This window comes from Podarcis gaigeae (genome assembly GCF_964106915.1).
Source record: "Podarcis gaigeae genome assembly, chromosome: 1".
NCBI classification, from domain to species: Eukaryota; Metazoa; Chordata; class Lepidosauria; order Squamata; family Lacertidae; genus Podarcis; species Podarcis gaigeae.
The window spans coordinates 135,267,246-135,283,045 of record NC_139678.1 but is presented as its reverse complement, the minus strand read 5'-3'; the positions used below and the strand labels follow the sequence as shown (position 1 = coordinate 135,283,045).

Here is a 15,800-nt window from a genome sequence, read left to right as displayed (position 1 = left end):
ACTTAGTTGGTTTTTCAGTGTCTGACATGCATACATTTTTGTCTCTTTCATGTGTGATTTTCCTTGTGGAAATACCTCTGCTGTAACCCTTTCCTTGATTTCAGAGGCAACATTAGGGATCAACCTTTCTTTGAGCAATATCCTGGTTACACAGATGGTTGCAAGGAATAAGTGCTGATCACAACTCTTCCATGAGTACCCTGCAGATCCCACTGAATTCCATGCTAAAACCACCATTGATTATAGCTATGGTTCAGAAGGAGGACAATCCATCATCTATTACATGTAAAATGGTCAAATAGTCCTACAAGATATTCATTGGTCTAAATTATTTTTGGCTAGTGCGCATCTCTTTTGTCTGCACTGGTGCTACCAAAGGTCAGCAAAGGCAGAAAACTTTGTCCTCATTCTTCCAAAAAGCATCATGCACATATTTCACCATCTGCTCACATCAGGCCATGACTACAGTGTTGCCCTGCTATACCATGGATAGGGAGTTCCACTCTGCTTCTGGATCATAGGATTTGGCAAGTGTCAGTTGCTTCCTTATGTTGGACCATCCAGGAATGAGGAACTGCTTCACACGAATGGACAGAGAGCTAAGAAAGCCATGGCACCTTAAAGGCTAACCAATTGTTTGTGCCATAAGCCTTTATCGGCTAGAGCCCACTTTGTCAGATGCTGAATCTCTTTGTTGTGATGCCCAGTCATTCTTGGATACTATAACTGCAAACACTTCCGTTCAGCAGGCCAGATTGATGAGGGGCCATAGATCACATGACTCATTTGCCCAGCATACAGCGCCAGAGAATATATTATATTGGCTGGAGGAAAGCCTACTTTATATCTCCCTTTCCATGGGATCTCAGAGTCTTCTTTGTAAAAAGCCTTCAAATGAGGAAAATGCAGACTGAAAATGTATTTTGGGTGCAAAGAAGTCATAATTAAGAATGTTTAATTCTCATTTATTTTACTAGGAAACAAGCACTTATTTAAATACTTTCCACTGAAACACCAGTGGGATATTTCACTTTTAACTGTTGGTGGATCATTCACATTTTCCTCCCTGGTGTTTCTAATCATCATGAAAGAACTGTGTAATATTATGAATCGTATTGACAGAGATATATTTTTCTCCATTTTTTACCACTTTGAGGGGTGTGTCACCCAGTGGAAAAAGAAAGTGCTAGTTCACACAGCACACACAGTGAGGACAACTTTGCCACATGATTGGGTGGCAGCCACCTATTCAGATAACTTTAAAAACTTTAAAAACAAAGTTTGACATGTTTTATTCTGTGAGCCGCCCTGAGACCTCCAGGTATAGGGCGGTATATAAATTCAACAAATAAAAGTTCGTGGAAGATAGGACTATCAATGGTTGTGAGCCACAATAGGTCAACAGAACCTCCATGATCATGTGCACTGTATCCCTGAATGTCAATGTCTGGGTGACAAAGGGGGAGGGGTGTTGCCTTCATTCCCTGCTGGTTGAGTTCCCTGGAAACATCTGACTGGCCACCATGGAAGAAACAGGATGCTGCACTAAATTGACCTTTGGGCTTTTCTTACATTGCTATCATAAAATCTAGCTCATTGTTACAACATATTTGCATATTGTATAATATTTGTGTTATAACAATGTTGTGCCTATGAATGATATCACTTTTATATTGACATAAAATATGTCTGCATATTATTCTGCAACATCTAATCCATATATGCTAAGTAGCCTGCTGTGTCCCTTTACCAAATGGTATGCCCAAGCTCATTTCTGATTTTGATGTGCAGTATCTTGTTTCTCTTGACCGTGGTCTGGTAAGTGTGGGGCTTACTGGCACCTTGTGGGGGCAGAGACCCGCACTTGCTGCATCAGAAAAGAGCCTCGTTGTGCCTCATCACTTGAAGCCTGATGGAGGGGAGTTGCCCCAGTACTTTGGTTCACCTTGGTTCACCTGGAGACCCTGAGAAGGAAATGAAATCAGATCTTGAGACTTGGCGGTCCTGGATTGAGGTGCCAAAATGGCCAAGGCCAGTAGAGTCACATCTTTTCCTATCCCAACATGGCTGTGCAAAATACAAGCAATGATGAAACATCAGGCCCTTTGCAATTCAATGGAAACCCAGGAATTATTAGCCCATGGATGCAACAGCAGCTTTCATCTACTCATTTAATTAAAAGGGAACTACATGCTCACAAAAACTGGCATATGCTCATTTCATTTTATTAGCAACCTGATTCTCTGCATAGCACTCCAATAAAGCCATAGATGAATGCCATGAATCTAATTAATTAAATGGCAAGGGCTCACAAAGGAAAAAGCCATGAGTGGACCGAAGGGTTAAAGAAACTCTCCAAAAGCCTGAATGGGTATCAGATATTGTTAACACCTTTGTTAATTCTGTTTGAAAGAGGTTTGGACAATGAAACCACTCACTAGCCTCCAGTCGGAAAGTCTTTCCATTAACTTTAATGCATCTTTGGAGCTTAGGCTACGGGGCACAATCCATCACTAGGCTGTCTAAATGGATTTTGAAATAAAGAATTTTTACTTGAGGTAACCAAGGCACAGAAATGCCTGCACCTCAGGGTACAAGAGACCACTGTGGTTTCTGGAACATATATGTTTAGCCATTAATGTCTCCATTTACATTTACTTCTGACACCATTTCAGAGAACTACAGCAGACAATGGTTAAATAAATGAGAACACAAAATATACTGCAGCTGGATTCAGATAGCCAGTTTTCCAAGCAATCGTTTTTGCAAACACGGATAGTTCCCCAGAGGGCATGTTGACACAATCTATACATGCCGTTTTGTCTGACTTTCAGCCCATCTTAGGCATCTTTACTTAGAAGTCTCACTGAATTCAGTAGGGCTTACACCTAGGTAATCCTATAGAGGATCACAGTCTTTCTCAACTAGCTCTGTAAGGTCCTCTGAGTTCCAAAAGAAGGGGAGTGAGTCCTAAGAACTTCAGATGAACCCTGCTGGATCAGGTCCAAGGTGGTCTAATCCTGCATCCTGTTCTCAAAGTAGCCACCCAGATGCTGCTAGGAAGCCCAGGCAGGACCTACAGCCCAACAGCCATAGTTGTTCCCCAGTGACTTGTATTCAAAGGCCTGCTGCCTTTGAGAATGGAGATACTGGTCCATAGCCATCATAACTAATAGCTATTGAGAGCCTTATCTTCCTTGAATTTGTCTTATCCCCTTTTGAAGTAATCTAAGTCCATCACCATCACCACATGGTGTGGCAACGAAGTCCATAGTTTTCAACTATGCACAAGCTTTCATAAGTAATTTATGTGCGCATCTGACAAAGTAGGTTCTGAACCACAAACGCTTTTGTCACAATAAATTTGCTAGTCTTTGAGATGCCACAAGACTCTGTTGTTTTGCTGCCGCACAGCTACCCATCTGGAATTTGTCACTATGGAAGGCACCTAAATATTAACATGACTTGTAATGTTAGGCATTTTAAATAAGAACATTGTAATAAGAGTGAATAATGAGATGAGCTATATAATTATCCGAGCAGAGTTATTACAATAATTTATTTTAGGAAGCACCAGTTACTGAAAGTAACAGCCTGGAAGTGAAATGTGACCAGAGTATATATTTTTGTTTATTTCGTTTCCTAGTGATTTGTACATCAAGTCATTTCTAATGGGTCTCCAATTATTCTTGCAAATTTAAATATTCACAACTTAAAATAAATTTAAGGCCCTCACTTTGACCAGATGACTGCAGCTGCATTCTTGGAGACCTCGCCTCTTCCCCTGTCGACACTGCAGTTCACTGACGCCGGCTCAGATGGAGCCAACCAGGTGGGGGCGCAGGGGTGCTAGTTGTGGGTGTGTCGCTTGAAGGTCTGAATGAAAGGATTCCCCAGGGATCTTCTTCTCTGGGGGGTGGCAAGATCCACCGTTGGAGAAGGAGAATTGGCCATTCAATCCTGCTAAGCTGGAGCTATAGAATGCACTTCAGTCCATGCTTGTTCAGTGCCAGAGAGGACAAAGAGGAGACATGCCAAGTTTGGGTGTGGATCCACTGGATCCAGAGCTTTCCCATTCCCACAGCATACCTCTGAACCTATGCCAGCTTGGAGCTTTGTAGAAAGACAGTCACAAAAGCAGTGGGAGAGGGAAGTGCCATCCTGGTATAAGCCAGCCTGTTGGCATCCATCTGTCACAGGAGACTGCACCTTTGGCGGTAAAGTTAAACTGTTGGAGAGTTACAGCGCCTACATGGGAGAGACATGTTTTGTTGCAGCTGGGGCAGAGGAAGGCATCCAGTTGTGCTGCTGCAGGTGTGCCATGGCATTTCTTCTCTCTGTGCTCCTCCCAGTGGCCATTCCTCTTCTGGTCACTGCTATGCGTGCTTGACCTGACTGTGTGTCTCCAAGCACTGTGGTTGTCTGCAAGGGATTTCCACATGGCAGGATTGAAGTTGCCAGCCTTCATGTCTTGTTTGCAGACCTCTTTGTAACAGAGAGTGGATCTGCCATCAGGCCTGGTGCCTGAAGCCAGATCCCCATAGGTCATCCTTGAGGATCCTGCCATCTTCCATTCTGTGGACATGACCAAACCCATGAAAAGGTAGTTCACCCCCCTTGACTTCACCCTCTGCCCCCTTGCCATAGTAGGGAAGGTGCTTCAGCCATTTTGTTGCCCCTTTTCTGCGACTCTAGGGCATGTTGCATTTGTGGCTGGCACCCAAGACTTCCATGCCCTAGTTTCTCAGACAGCCCAGGATAGACCTCAGTGTGTTTCATCATGTTTGGCTGTTATAATAGGACAATATCAAAAGAATCCATTGGGTTTTCCATCACATCTGTTCATACATTTCATACTGGGCTGGTTAAAGTTGTGTGCTGTTTGATGTCAACTGGTGGGCAACTGGTGGGTAAAGGGAAAGAAGTCACTAGGATGGGAGCTCTATCTTCCTGAAATTGGCATCATTACAGCTTCTGCCCTCTTTATGAGTTAGATAAAATAAATGCATAAAATATCATGCACAGCTGTAGGTGGAAAAAAGCAGAGGGAAATGTTGGTTTTATGCTGACTTGACTCACAGCCAGCACCACTGTGTATATATCACCCACTTAAAATATGAGACATGCCATTAAATCCCCCCCCCCCGTATTAATGCAGACTGAATAAATAAAACAAAACAAAATAAACTACATTAATGTCATTTCACCTTGTAAACTTAGAACTTGAGATAAATGTGAAAATTCTCAGCATCTTGTTTCTCTGGTACGTTCCTGCTACAAAAAAAAAGGACAGGGGCTGATGGTGGGGTTTTTTGCACCAGGTTGGTGGAAAGATTTGTTCCACTCTCCAGCTCCTTGCATGTAGCAGCAGATTGCACGCACGCACATGCACGCACGCACACACACACACATTTTTCAGGTGGTCAGCACTGCCAGCTGTGAAAATGCTACTCAGCTGTATAGGAAGAAGATTTGAAGGTCCTGATATGCAGACCTCCTCCCTCCACCCATCACAAGACACAGGTCAATCTACCACTGCCAACCCTTTATTTAGCTGGCATGCCTGGAAATTCCACCAACCTTCTGGCCCTAGATGCTGAATGAAGGAGTTTTAACCCTGTGTAGCACTCTTGTGAGCATGCGCAAGCACACTGCAACCAATAATGTGGTCCACAGGTAGAAAGCTGCAACCTAATGCAAAGTGCCTTTCTGTCTTTGGGTGTTTCATTGTGAGTGGGAAACCTGATGGAAGATTATTGCCTAGCTTGAAGAAACTTGTGGAAAAGAAAACAACTGTTGTTAGAACTGTCAGCCCTAAAACTAATATTTTACAGCCAGTGATCAAACACACCCACATTTCACAAGCTCTGTTTTAAATTATAACCAGAAATATTCATGGAACTCTTCACCAAGTGCTTGTTTTCATCAATGGATGCCCTGCCCTTCAGCTCACTGCTTTCCCCAGTTTGTTTTCATGCTTAAGTGAAAGCGGCTGAAGCAGATTCAAAGCATGGGAAGAGATGGCCTGCATAATGGCTCTTTGCTTGCTTCTGTGAACACGTGAATGCAGAAATAATAGCATGGTCATTGTGCAGTTAAGTAGATATAGGGAGGACAACCAATTATTCAGTGCAAGTGACAGACAATGTTTTTTGGGGGATGCCATTTTCTGAATAAGGTTTTGCAGCTAGGAGATTTTCCTGCATCTATGAGCATAGCAGGAATTTATTTTATGGGGGGGGGCAGGATTTATGTTAGGGAGAGCAGAACTGAGTTATCTGCAATGCAATTGGTCAGTCAGTTAAATATATTTTTTTACTTACTGGATGGGGGAGGGGGAGCTATCCCCCCACCCCCTGGCTACACCCATGCCTGCATACCAGAAAAGTGAGCCTAGTAGTCAGCAGTAATAAAAACAATAAAAAGCCTTTAGTTCTGTATCTTTAAAGCACATTCAAAACCCTTCAAAGAATTCTGGGCACTTTAGTTTGTTAAGGGTTGCTGGGAATTGCAGTTCTCTGAGTGATAAACTACACTGCCCAAAATTCTCTTGAGGGAAAGAAGGTGTGTAAGAAAAGCCCTGGGAAAGGACTTCCATGGGCTTCTGTCTGCATTGTCTGCATTGCCTTTTATGAAGAGGGAAAGCCACACTCATGAAACTTGTAGCATCATGTCAGGGAACTGCCATCGGAGAGTCGGGTGGTGGAAGGGCTCAAGGAGGCTAGGAGAGCCTCGGATGCGGAGGAAGGAACCAGCAGGGGGAGAGGGAGAGTTCCTGCAGAAACTCAGTCAGAGGAAGGGCTACAAGATGTTTCCAGTGAGAATAGCGGGGAGGGCTCAGGACCTCCGCTGGGGACGCCCACTCCGCGGAGGAAACTGTCACGCAGAGAATCCAGAAGAAGAGTTTCCGTCAAGGAACTCTTATGTTGGAGTAAATTCCGGAAACGCCCACTGACGGATTCTGCCAGCGATTGAGGTAGCCACGCAACCATGGCTCCTCGGACTGGGAAAGTTTAGGAACTGATGGTAAAGCTTGGAGGCTTTAAACGCTTACGCACGAGCAGCCCCCTTTTCCCATTACAGCAATCCGTCAGTCTTTGACGCTGCTTGTGCGAAGGAGAGGCATCATGAGCAACCCAACCGGAGCCGGAGGAGCAGGAAGAGCTGGAGGGGGACCAACTCTGGAGGAGAGAAACAGAGCTTTGGAGCACCAGCTGGCACTGCTAACGGCGCGGCTCGAGGAAAGGAGGGCGCAGGATGCACAGGGGAAACCCACTCCCATCGGAAGGAAGGTACCTGGGTTGGTACAGAAATTTGGGGGTGATCCAAGGAACTACCAAGCCTTTAAGACAGAGATGCAATATGCACTAAACCTGAAACACGATGACTTTGCTGATGAGGAATCGAGAGTGGCTTTTGTGATTGGACACCTTGAGGGAGGAGCTAGAGATTGGGTGAGACCCCTGATGGCAAACAATAATAGCGCCTTAAAAGACTTGAGGAAATTCTTTGGTGCGATGGACTTGATGTTTTCCAGCCAGATTGAACAGGGCGTGGTACGCAGACAGTTAATGGCGTGCAAACAGGGAAATCAATCTGTCAGAGAGTATTGGACACAGTTTACCATGTTTATACATAAATTGGGGTGGGATCTGTCTTCGGACCCAATACAAATGCTGTTTGAAGAAGGTCTAGCCCCAGCGGTGAAAGATGAACTTTCCCGCTCGCCCCATCCTGAGTCCATGGATCAACTGACCAAGGCAGCGCTTGCGATTGGTGCGCGCCAGGAGGCGAGAGCGCTGGAGAAGCGGGAAGGGAGAGGAGAGCGTTGGAATGATTTCCGCATTCCTGAGATGCCGGCGCAACCTTCCCCGCCAGTGGAACCGATGGAGATTGGAGGAGCAAGCGCGCGCGGAACTTCAAATGTTAATGAAGGGCGGAAGAAGGAAGGGAAGAGCGGCAAGAAATGTTTCCTTTGCCAACAGCCAGGACATTTTGCCAGGGTCTGCCCGCAAAGGAAGGGATGGCAAGGAATGGTGGGGGCTGTTGGGAGTGAGGAGGAGGGGGTTAAGGAGCAAGTAAAAGCCAACGCCTGGCTGCCAACGACAGGGCACAGCAGTCAGGCCAAGGATCAGTGAACGTGCCCAAGCCTGAACCCCCAAGAGCTGCTCTCGTCGTGTAGGTGCTGCTAGAGCTACCCAACGGACATCCACTTACTATAAAAGCCCTCTTAGACTCAGGCAGCTCCTGCAATTTTATGAGTAAGGAGTTTGCGTCAGAACACCAAATACAAACCCTGCCCTTAATTCCTTCCTTGCAGGTGACAACGATTGACGGGAGGGAACTGCTGGGAGGGGAAGTGAACCAACAGACGGTCCCCATGACAATGAGAGTGGCAAGACACACGGAAGTCATTGCTTTTCATGTAGCCACACTAGCGGGACCTCCCATCATCTTGGGAATGAGCTGGCTGGCGCTACATGACCCACTAGTGGGATGGCACCAGCGGACAGTCTCTTTTGGGTCAGCGCATTGCCTAGAGCACTGCAAGGGAAGAGAAATGCAGGGGCTGGCTAGGGCCAGTCTTGCAGGGATGGCGGTGGGGGAAAAGGGAGAAATACCCCGACAATACGCCAATCTGAGTGACGTCTTCAGTGAGAAGGAAGCAGATAGACTGCCCCCGCATAGACCCTTTGACTGTCAAATCAACCTACTCCCGGAAGCCCAGCTACCAGTGGGCAAGCTGTACGCCATGTCAGACAGGGAGATGCAGGAGTTAAGGGAGTTCATAGACAAGAACCTGAAACGAGGTTTCATCAGGGAGTCAAGAGCGGTGGGGGGCAGCCCAGTGTTTTTTATGGACAAAAAAGACACTAATAAGCCCAGGCTTGTAGTGGACTTTCGGGCCGTCAATTCGGTGTCAGAACCAGTAGCCTTCTCCATGCCCAGGATTGACGACATTTTGACCAGGGTGAGGAAGGGAAAGATTTTTACCAAGCTGGACCTGAGGGGGGCGTATAACCTGATACGGGTGAGGAAGGGGTATGAATGGAAAACTACCATGTTCACCCCCTTGGGGGCCTTTGAGTATCTCGTTATGCCCTTCGGACTACAGGGGGGCTCAGCCTGTTTCCAATCATTCATGAATCACGTGCTGGGACCTTTGCTCTATAAGAACTGTGTAGCCTTCTTAGACGATGTGTTAGTCTACTCAGAGGACGAAGAGCAGCATGTCTGAGATGTCCGAGAGGTCCTAAGCCGACTGCAAGCAAACCAGCTGTGGGTCAAGCTGGAGAAGTGCCAGTTCCATACTAGAGAGGTGGAATTCCTGGGGTACCGTTTGTCAGACAAGGGATTGGCCATGGATCCTAGCAAAGTCCAAGCGGTACTGGAATGGAAGACACCCAGAACCAGGAAAGACGTGCAGAGATTCCTGAGGTTTGGAAACTTCTATCGGAAGTTCATCAAAAACTTTGCCCACTTAACGGCTCCCATCACCGATTGTCTCAGTAGTAAGAAGAAATTTGCATGGACGGAAGAGGCGCAGCGAGCGTTTGAAAAGCTAAAGAAAGCATTCGCTTCGGAAGAACAGCTCTTGCACGTGGATCTACAGAAACCGATGAGGGTGGAAACAGATGCATCAGATCAAGCGGTAGGGGCGGTTCTGCTCCAGCCGGGGAAGGATGTGTTGGACTGGAGACCGTGTGCCTTTTTCTCGCGGAAGTTGAATAAATCCGAAAGGAACTACATAGTGTATGACAGGGAACTGCTCGCCATTTATGAAGCGTTTCGACGATGGCGGCACCTGCTGATAGGAGCGCAGCACAAGGTTCAGGTGTGCACGGACCACAAGAACCTGGAATATTGGCGAACGGCCAGAGTACTGAACCAGAGACAAGTGCGATGGGCGCAGGAATTTTCCAAATTTTATTTTGAGATTCGCTACGTACCGGGACCAGAGAACGTGAGAGCGGACGCTCTCTCTCGAAAACCAGAGTATGTGGAGGGGGAGGGAGCGCCAGAAGAGAGACATGTCATCCCCGAGGACCACTGGGTGTATGGGGCAGCATTGGTAGGGCAACGAGAACTAGTAGAAGGGACAGAGAACGATGAATACACCCAAGAGAAGCTGAGAGGGCTCAGGAGAGCCGGGGAGATCACCGGGGTTTTTGAAGAAAAGAACGGGGCGTTGTACTACAAGGGGGCCTTGTACATACCAGAAGGGGAATTGAGGGGTAGGGTACTCAAACAACTGCACGACAGCCCCACCGCGGGGCACTTTGGGCAACACAAAACAATGTGGTTAGTTACCAGGCAATTCTGGTGGCCCAAGGTGAGGGAAGATGTACGAGAGTATGTAAGGGGGTGCGACCGCTGCCAGCGGGCAAAGGGGGAAAGGGCGGCACCAGCGGGGTTGCTGGAACCATTACCCACACCTGAACGGCCATGGGAGGCAGTTTCCATAGATTTCATGACGGATTTACCAAGATCCAAGGGGGAAACTGCGGTAATGGTAGTGGTAGACCTGTTAACCAAGATGTGCCACTTTATAGCTTGCTCACATGCGGTAACGGCGGAAGAAACCGCCAGGTTGTTTGTAAAACACGTTTTTAGGTTGCATGGCGCCCCCTTGAGGGTGGTCTCAGATTGAGGGAAACAATTTACATCCAGGTTCTGGAGGAAGCTCATGAGCTTACTGCACGTGGAGGTCAATTTCTCAACCGCCAGACACCCAGAAACAAATGGGCAGGCGGAAAGGGCAAACAGTATTCTGCAACAATATCTGAGGTGTTATGTAAATGACAGGGAGAATGATTGGGTAGAGAAATTAGCCCTGGCCGAATTCACGTGCAATAATGCGGAAAATGTGTCCACGGGCATGAGTCCATTTTTGGCTAATTATGGGTGTCACCCCAGGGCCTTTCCAGAGAAAGGGGGGGGAAAGATGGAGCGTACCGGCAGCGGAACATTTTGTGGAAGAAATGGAAGCAATACACCAACAGCTCAAAATGAATTTGGATAGGGCCAAGGCAGAATACAAGAAGCAGGCAGATAGGAGCAGAAGGGAATGAGAGACCATAAGGGTGGGGGACCAGGTGTGGTTGTCAACACCAGGGTTACCGTTCAAGGGGGGTTGCAAAAAATTGCGGCCAAAACGACTGGGACCCTTCGAGGTTATACAGCAGGTCAATACGGTGGCCTTTAAACTCAGGCTGCCAGACAACATGAAACTGCATCCAGTATTCCATAGGTCATTACTATCACCATACAGGGAGGGGCGAGAATTTGGGGAACGCGAAAGTGAGGTTCCTGCGGCACCGCAAGTAGAAGAGAGGGAGCGGAGCAGTCATGTAGCAGAAATTCTCGACTCTCGGTGGAAGGGGAGACAGGTGGAGTACTTAGTGGCATGGGAAGGGGAACCGGAGTCCGAAAATACCTGGTTACCAGCAGAAACGGTCAAGGATGAGGTCTTAGTAGGAACGTTTCATCGCCGGTTCCCGAGGAAGCCCCAGCCCTTGGCTAGGTTCTGGGAGGAACACTTCGGCACCACTGATGAGGAAGAGGAATTTGAGGGGTTCCCAGAATCAGGACAGGAAGAGGAAGAAGAATCAGATGGGGAAGAGTATGGGGGAAGAAGGGATAGTAGTAGGTGGAGGGCGGTTTTCGAGTCATCCGAAGATGAGGAGGATTCTTTCAGGGGGTTCCCAGCCTCACCACCCAGAGAAGAGGGGGAAATGGGGGGTGAGGGGGGTCCTGGAGGGGGGTGGATGTCAGGGAACTGCCATCAGAGAGTCAGGTGGTGGAAGGGCTCAAGGAGGCTAGGAGAGCTTCGGATGCGGAGGAAGGAACCAGTAGGGGGAGAGGGAGAGTTCCTGCAGAAACTCAGTCGGAGGAATGGCTCCAAGATGTTTCCAGTGAGAACAGCGGGGAGGGCTCAGGACCTCCGCTGGGGACGCCCACTCCGCGGAGGAAACTGTCACTCAGAGAATCCAGAAGGAGATTTTCCGTCAAGGAACTCTTATGTTGGCGTAAATTCCGGAAACGCCCACTGACGGATTCTGCCAGCGATTGAGGTAGCCATGCACCCATGGCTCCTCGGACTGGGAAAGTTTAGGAACTGATGGTAAAGCTTGGAGGCTTTAAACGCTTACGCACGAGCAGCCCCCTTTTCCCATTACACATCATTAGAACTCTGTGGAGATAAACCCTTGCTACTTGCTACACACAAATTAAACAAAAATCTGCCACCAGCCTTCTTGATACTGTTGCACACCACCCCAATCTCCAAGTGGTGTGAAATTCTGGGGTTCCAGGAACTTACCCAGGGTTTGGTGTCCTCGGAATGAGGGACAGCAGAGACTAAGTTATGAGGGTGCAGGTGGTGCTGTGGTCTAAGCAACTTGGGCTTGCTGATCGGAACGTCGGTGGTTCAAATCCACATGATGGGGTGAGGTCCTGTTGCTCTGTCCCAGCATCTGCTAACCTAGCAGTTCAAAATAGGTACTGCTGCGGCAGGAAGTTAACATGGAAGGAGTCAGCTTATGGATTTAAGAGGAAAGGCTGGTGTCTGTGCCTAGATCATCTTCAGAAAGTGAAGTAGGGAGGTGATGGAGGATATAGGAATCCTTAAGGGAGACAAGTCCTTGGTGGAGGTGACTTTGGCTCTTCATCACAGATATCTACCCTCGCCTTGTCAGAAGTAAAATACTGCTATTCCACAGCGATAGAATTCTAACTCATGAAGAAGATGCAAATGATATGTCATCCGACCTTCCAATGACACAAGATTATGTCTGTAAGTACTAAAATTAATAGAAGCAGCAATTGTTGGCATGACTGTTCAGATACAATGAAATAGAACCAGCCGTGAACCAGAGCCATAGTTTTCAATAGGTTCTTCATGCTCACAGAACGCAGTGTGAAGCCTACCTCAAACCTTTAATATGCTCAGTTCTGTTTAATTATGCCAAAAAACAGTGCCTCCACTTTTAACTCTCAAAGATCACTGATTAATCCTTGGCATGTGATATAGCTCATCTTCTTTCTGTTTGTGAATCTGCTGAACAAGTCAGTCTTCCGCAATTTTGACACAGAAATAATTCTCTCTGGGATTTGTGGGAGTTGCTCCCACACAAGTATACAAAGAGATGCATGAAATCTCCTACATCAATTTAGAACAAAATGCCACTGACTCAAGAGAAAGACCTCAGAGCCCATCTGAAACCACAGCCTTGTCCAATGCTCCAATTTCACAGTTTTAAGGCTCCAGCTTTCACATACGCAGCAGCCTATGTGAAAATCATGATAATTACAGGAGTTGAAAAGGCAAGCTGCACTGCAGCACTTCCCATCCTAAGTATAGAGCAACACAGTCAGCCTTGCAATCACAAAGGAAGAAAATATTAGGTTTCCCCGCCCCTGACCTGACATTTTGGAGATCCCCATATCTTTTTCCATGCAGAGAGAAAAGCAGCTTGTGCTGGGACAATTTTGAGCAGACAAATAACCAGCAGAGCCAAGACTCAGTAGCCTGTCCATTCCACCGCAAACCCACCCACAGCGTTTCTACATTCTAAACACACACAGGCACGGGTGTGTGTGTGGAGATGATACAAATCAGGGACAATTTGGCCTCGATCTAGTGGGAATTTTCACTTTCCCAGGGCATATTGATTTAGGGGAATGCCTTCTACCTGCTTGTGCAATTTTGCTGGAAACTTACTTGGACTAGGCTGAACTCTTGTCATGAATCAGATGGAGAGGAAAACTTTTTATTATTTGAAGCTTTTCAGCCTAAAATGTATTGGAATGTATGCCGTAGTCTTTCACCTGACTGGATAATGACCTGGAGCTTGCTTTTATGCACCTAGTCAGCATTGTCTGCCAGAGGAAGCTGACAAAGTGATTTTTAAATGCAGCTATGGGTCTTTTGTGCACCAACATTTCTGTTTCAGTATCTACTGGTGCCTCCAGTTATGCCTCCTCTTCACACTGTGCAAGAATGCTAACAATAAGCAGGAGTAATTCATTCTGTTCCATCTGGATGCCTTCCCACCTTGGATTTGTTTGGGGACTATTGCTCTTGATCAAGAATGATAACACACAAGTGTTTAATATTCCACTCTCGATGTAAAGCAGCTGAGGCACAATCAGTCTGTGTCACAGGGAGCCATATCACCATTTAGGAAATGCAAACTTATTATGACTCAACTTATTAGTCCCAAATGGAGTTGACTTCTGAGGCTGTCTGAGAAAATCAGGTCTTGGTAGTGCCTTCGGTTTACAAAGCTTCATCAAAACACATGTATGGGACTAATGGCTCCTGAGGAATATAATATGATAGGACAATCCTTTTCAAATATTCTGCTTTCATGCAGTTCTTTCTTGAGATCAAGCTGCCTGTCAAGGGAAACTTGATGACCGCCAAGCAACCTCTACACATTGCAAAGAATTCTGGGGATTGCTCTAAGGTGCACATTTGGTGCTGACGTGTGTGCCACTTCAGTCATGTGGACTGAGAGTGATTCCATACAACATACCCAACATTCCCCTGCAGCCACACTTTTATCCATAATGGGTGGCAGTATGCAAAGTTGTGTTTCAGGGAAGCTGGTCTACTCATAATTCAGGTTTCTGAGAAAACACTGATCAGAACCCATGAGTAAAGGTGGAGGGGAAAAAGGAGGGGACTTTAAGAGTTGTGTAGAAAAGAGGATTTCAGCACTTGTAGCTTGCCATACAAACTACCCCTGCTGAAATTCCCTCTCCCATGCAGCCATTAAAGGTGGGGGAGCCCTGTCTTCTCTAGCAGGAACATGGTTTGCAGTAGGAGATCTCAAGTGAGCTGCATGGTTGAGTGGAGATTTGAGCTCTGGTCCCCTAGGTCTTAGTCCAACACTTTCATCACTATGCCACACACGTTGTGTATGCTTATATTTTTGCACTGGAAGTCATACTCCTTGCGGAACACCTAGTAAATACGGTATACATACTCCATAGCATAGCTGATACTTCTGCTTTTATGGTTCTGGTGCAGTTTCAAAGATAGGCATCGTCTAGTCTGAACTAGAATGGGGTCAGGTTCTTTTAATTTTGTTTTGTATGTTACATTTTTATCATTCATTCATTCATTCATTCATTTGTTTTAGTTTTTAAGGCCTGGATATGCCACTGAATCATTGGCATCTAAACAGTGTACATAAAAATAAACAATACAGAGAATAAAACAATAAAAAGTCTTAATATAAACAAGCACTACCTTAAAATGCCTGTTGGAACAAGAAAGTCTTTGGTATGTACCTGATGTTTAGCAACTTTGTTCTCAATAACTGATCTCCCAAGTACACGGTGCATGTGTGCATGGCAACATTTATAAGACTGGCATATAAACTGCACAGCAGTTGATGCTCCTGTATATTTTGCTGACAAAATATGTAATTTGCATATGTGTGTGCCATTCATAAATCATGAAATATATTTTGTGCTCTGAAATAGTTCCCAAGTACAGTACATAATGTTCAAAGGGGCACTAAGTAATTCACTGGCAAGGGCTGCCTGGATTTTGATTAGATAAAGAAGATGCTACAGATAATTCTCTTATATAGAGTCTGTTATTCTCTAATCTCGCCACGTAATCTAGTTCCAGAAATTCTGTTTAAAAAGTTTTGTTACAAGATGGGAGATAATTTAAGATAAGCTTATGGAGAGAGTTATTTAGTTTCACAGTCATCGTTTTCCTCATTTTGATTCTCCCTAGGCTAGGCGTGTCATAGGAATCTCCACTTGGCTACAAATACTCA

General features: G+C 46.2%; 1 protein-coding gene across 3 annotated transcripts in view; it reads left to right on the top strand.

Annotated features, from left to right (window-relative positions):
- VWC2L (von Willebrand factor C domain containing 2 like) overlaps positions 1-15,800 on the top strand; it is a 123,008-nt gene that overhangs the window by 74,920 nt on the left and 32,288 nt on the right. The gene's annotated exons all lie outside the window — the stretch shown is intronic.